The sequence below is a fragment of the Balaenoptera musculus genome, chromosome 2, assembly GCF_009873245.2.
Source record: "Balaenoptera musculus isolate JJ_BM4_2016_0621 chromosome 2, mBalMus1.pri.v3, whole genome shotgun sequence".
NCBI lineage: Eukaryota > Metazoa > Chordata > Mammalia > Artiodactyla > Balaenopteridae > Balaenoptera > Balaenoptera musculus.
The window spans coordinates 86,316,679-86,321,726 of record NC_045786.1 but is presented as its reverse complement, the minus strand read 5'-3'; the positions used below and the strand labels follow the sequence as shown (position 1 = coordinate 86,321,726).

At 41.2% G+C, this 5,048-nt stretch overlaps 1 pseudogene; it reads right to left on the bottom strand.

Annotated features, from left to right (window-relative positions):
- Window positions 1-461: 461 nt before the first annotated feature.
- LOC118889847 lies at window positions 462-3,248 on the bottom strand (annotated as a pseudogene).
- Window positions 3,249-5,048: the final 1,800 nt, after the last annotated feature.

The following is a 5,048-nucleotide window of genomic DNA, read 5'->3' as shown; positions in this document are numbered from 1 at the left end:
CAAATGCCTTGCATACAACTTAAAATGCATTAGCCATTTCCCCAGAAGAGGAGATAAAAGTCTTTGAGTGATGTTTACTCTCCTCCTCGATATCCTGTAACTTAAATACTAAGATGTAAAGATAATGATACTTAAATACTATGATATGAAGTCAATGCATCTTATATTACTTGATAAGGGAATAAGAGAGCAAAGAAAACAAAGATGCTACACACACACACACAAACACATCCATAACAAAATAAGGAAAAAATACTCATAACAATTACAGGCTTCTATAACTGGTCATGTGGTTGTACTTGGTATTTACTCCATTACCCATTCTGTATTCCCTATGCCTTCAGCAAGTACCTCAGCTGATTGTAGTTCTTTACTTGGTGGAGTACTCAAACCCTCATTCCTAAAGAGCTGAGGTCATTAGTAATCCTACCTGGATTGAGTTGTTATAGTTTCCACTGACCTTAATTCCAGGGCTTGGTAATACTAAGAGACATCCTAAGGATCTCCTGTATTCCAGATATACTCTTCCTTTCCTCCACATGGATCAGGAGTCCAACTTCCCCTTGGAAGTTATCCACTATCATGCTATTACTATGGATGCTAGTTTTGGCAGAAGCACTGCATGCAGGAAAGGAAAATCCATATCCAGAGTGAGTGTTTATTTCAGTAAGAACAAATTGCTGCCCCTTTCATGATGGATGCCATCTGATGTAATCAACCGGCCACCAGGGAGCTGGATGATCACCCCGGGGAATGGTGCCATACTGGAGGCTCAGTGTTGGTCTCTGCTGTTGATGGATTGGGTACTCACCAGTGGCCATAGCCAGATCACCCTTGGTAAATAGAAATCTATGTCGCTGAACCCATGCATAATCTCCCTCCCTGCCACCATGGCCATTGTGTTCATGAGCCCATTGGGCAATGACAGTGGTGACTGGGGAACGAGGCTGACTGGTACCTACAGAATGAGCTATCCTATCCATTTGCTTATTAAAATTCTTTTATGAAGTCACCCTTTGATAATTATTCACTTGGGACACAAATATCTTCAGGATTTATACTCATTCAGAGAGGTCTATCTCATATCTCTTTCCCAAATTTCCTTGTCACCAGTTTTCCAATCATGTTCCTTCCATGTTCCTGACCATCCAACCAAACAATTGGCTATGGCCCATAAATCAGTGTAAAATTGTACATCTAGCCATTTCTTCTTCTAATAAAAGTTACCAACCAGGTGCACTGCTCAGAGTTCTGGCCACTGGGTTTGCCTTCACCATTGTCCTTCAGAGATATCTCAGAATGGGGCTGTAATGCTGCAGCTGTCCACTTTGGAGTGGTGCCTGCATATTGTGCAGAATCATCTGAAAACCAGGCCCAAGTCTTCTCTTCATCTGTTAATTGATCATAGGGAACTCCCCACAAGCCATAGGTGCAGGCTGAGAGAGAGAAAATAGTGTAGCAGGAGTGGCATGGGCATTTTGGCCACTTCTTCATGTCACTTACCTGTGCTTTCAGAGCTTGCTTGGTCCTGATGATGTATATACCACTTCCATTTGATGATGAAGTGCCCTGAGCATGACCAATTTTATGGCTTGGTGGGTCAAATAATACCCAGTTCATGGTGAGCAGTTCAGGTTGCATGATAAGTTAGTGGCCTATGGGTAAGAGTTCAAGCTCTACTAAGGCCTAGTAGCAGGCTAACAGCTGTTTATCAAAAGGAGAGTAGTTGATGCCAGAGGATTGCAGGGCTTTGCTCTAAAACCCCAAGAGCCTGCATTGCGATTCACCTATAGGGGACTGCCAAAGGCTCCAAACATCAACTGCCAATGACACTTCAAGTCCCATTGGATCTGCTGAATCATATGGCCCAAGTGGCAGAGCAGCTTGCACAGCAGTCTGGACCTGATGCAGAGTCTTCTCTCAATCTGGGTCCCACTTAAAACCTGAAGCTTTCCAGGTCACTCAGTAAATGGGCTGGAGTAACATTAAAATGAGAAATATGTTGCTTCCAAAATCCAAAGGGGCCCACTAGGCACTGTGTTTCTTTTTTATTTTTATTTTTTAAGTTGTAGGAGGGGAGGGACCAGAGCAACAGCTTCTCCTTCACCTTCGAAGGGGTATCTCAACGTGCCCCACACTAAGAAATTTCACTGAGTAAGGCCCCTGAAACTTTGTTGGGTTTATGTCCTATCATCTGACATGTAGATATCTTACCAATAAGTCTAGAGTCATTGCTACTTCTTGCTAAGTCAAATCAACATAATGTAATCCATTGCAGCATGGAAGGGAAAGGCAATCAAGATCCTTGTGAACTAAATTATGACACAGAGCTGGAGAGCTGATAGGTAGGACAGTGAATGTATATTGCTGGCCTTGCCAGCTGAAAGCAAACTGCTTCTGGTCGTTCTAATTAACAGGTATGGGGGAAAACCATTTGCCAGATCATTAGCTGCACATCAGGTACTAGGGGATGTGTTAATTTGTTCAAGAAATAAAACCACATCTGGTGCAGCAGCTGCAGTTGGAGTCATGATCTGATTAAGTTTATGATAATCTACAGTTATGCTGCAAAATGTGTCTGTCTTCTGCATCAGCCGAATAGGCAAGTTGAATGAGGATGTGGTAGGAATCGCTACCCCTGTATTAATGGTGATGCTAATCTCTGCAATCCTTCTAGCAATAGAGTACTGCTTTTGGCTTACCATTTTCCTAGGTAGAGGCAGTTTCAGTGGTTTCCACTTGGCTTTTCCCACCAGAATAGTGCTCACTCCACAGATGAGAGAACCAACGTGGGGGTATTGCCACCCGATGAGTATGTCTATTCAAATTATGCATTTTGGACCTGGGAAAATAATTGCAGGATGGGTTCAGGGTCACACTATGCCTGCCCACTGTGCAGTGGACCTGACCTCCATAATCCTTACTCTGACTAGCAGACCACAGTGAAATTTTGGGTCTCCTGGAATTAATATCAGTTCAGAGCTAGTGTCTGTTTAAGTTAGAAAACTCAAGTAGTTCTTTTGGAGTGTGTTGTACCTCTTCACAGGTCACAGTTTGTACCTCACCTTTAGGGGCCTGCTGGGACTTAAGTCTAGTTAGGTCTAGAAGAAAAGAAAGGTGGCAGGGGTGTATCTTGAGGAGAATCAGCATTGTTTTGCATGGCGACTGCCTCAGGGGAGGCCATTACGTCTCCTCAGGCAATCTGGAGTTAATCCTTTCAGGCTGGGTAGAGAGGCTACTTCCACCATGGGTGGAAAGGCTGTTTCCACTGGCAGAGAAGACTCATCAGAATTTAGGGCTCAATGTTTCCACTTCATCAGGGTCTCCCAATATATCCTCTTCCAACTTTCACGATCCCATTCCATCCCAATCAAAGTCCTCACTTTAATTGAAGACACCCTTGTATTGTAATTCAGTCAGTTGCAGGATGAGATTTTTGGGTTTGATTTTTCAGAAATTTTAGCCCTCAGCTATAGGAGATAAGGGTCTCCTTTAGGGAACAGGTAGAAGCTTTCAGGCCATCTGTGAACACTTGAGCTGGGAATTTGAATCCCTGATCTCATCCTTTTCTTTTTAGGAGTATTCAACAGTGATACCTATACAACCAGATCACACCATGAACTATCAACACTCTCTTCAATAGTGGAAATAGAGTCATTAATGTCTTTAAATCTAATCAGACTAGAAAGCCAATTCCAGGAACTCCAGAACAAATTCAGAAAATTCATCCTTAAATTTTATTCTGATAGAACCACTCTCTGTATCAGTATTTCACTAATGAATTCTGTGAAACATTCAGTGAAAAATAATACTAACCTTAAATTATTTCAGATAATACAGGAGGAGAAAATATTTCCAAACTAATTTCATGAAGCCATTACAATCCTGATAGGAAAACCTTACAAAGACATTACAAAACAACTATAGAGCATCAGCCCTTATAAACACAGTGCAAAAATCTTTAACAAAATATTAGCAAAGAAAATGCAATATTTTCTGAAAGATGATAATGTATCATGGCCAAGTGGTATTTATCCAAGTAATTCAAGATCATTTTAACACTTAAAAGCAATCAATGAAATCCACTATAGTGCCAAATAAAAGAAACTCCTGTGATGTGTTGAATATCATTATTTCAATACATAAAGCCAAAACACATGACCAAATATAAAACCCATTCATGACACAGAAAAAGAAAATCTGCTAGGATGCTTGGAATAAAACACAATTTCTTCATTCTGAGAAATGACACCTATGAAAAATCTGCAACTTACATCATACCTAATATTCTCCCTAAGATTGGGATTTATGCATGATGGCTCTTACCATTTCTATTCAACATTTTTTGGAGGACCTGGCCATCGCAATAAATGAAGAAAAAAGGGGAAAAAAATGCATATGGATTGGAATGGAAAAAAGTTAAACCATCCTATTCAGAGACAATCTGATAGCTTTTTGTAAAAACAACAACAACAAACCCTAAGGTATTAATGACAATAAAAAAAGTTATCAAACTAATAAGGGAGGTTCACAAGACCTGAGGTTTCCAGGTCATAGGTCTCTATACAAACAATTATATTTCTATATACTAGAAGCAAACAACTGGAAAAGAAAAAACAATTAAATTCCTTTTACCATTGTATAAAACTATGAAGTGCATAGGAATATATTTTTAAAAGTCACACAAAACCTTTATTTTTATTTATTTATTTATTTATTTTTGGCTGCGTTGGGTCTTTGTTGCTGTGTGCAGGCTTTCTCTAGTTGTGGCGAGCGGGGGCTACTCTTCATTGCGGTGCGTGAGCTTCTCCTTGTCGTGGCTTCTCTTGTTGTGGAGCATGGGCTCTAGGCGTGTGGGCTTCGTTAGTTGTGGCACGCGGGCTCAGTAGTTGTGGCTCACAGGCTCTAGAGCACAAGCTCAGTAGTTGTGGCGCATGGATTAGTTGCTCTGCGGCATGTGGAATCTTCCTGGACCAGGGCTCAAACCCAGGTCCTCTGCATTGGCAGGTGTATTCTTAACCACTGCGCCACCAGGGAAGCCCCAAAAC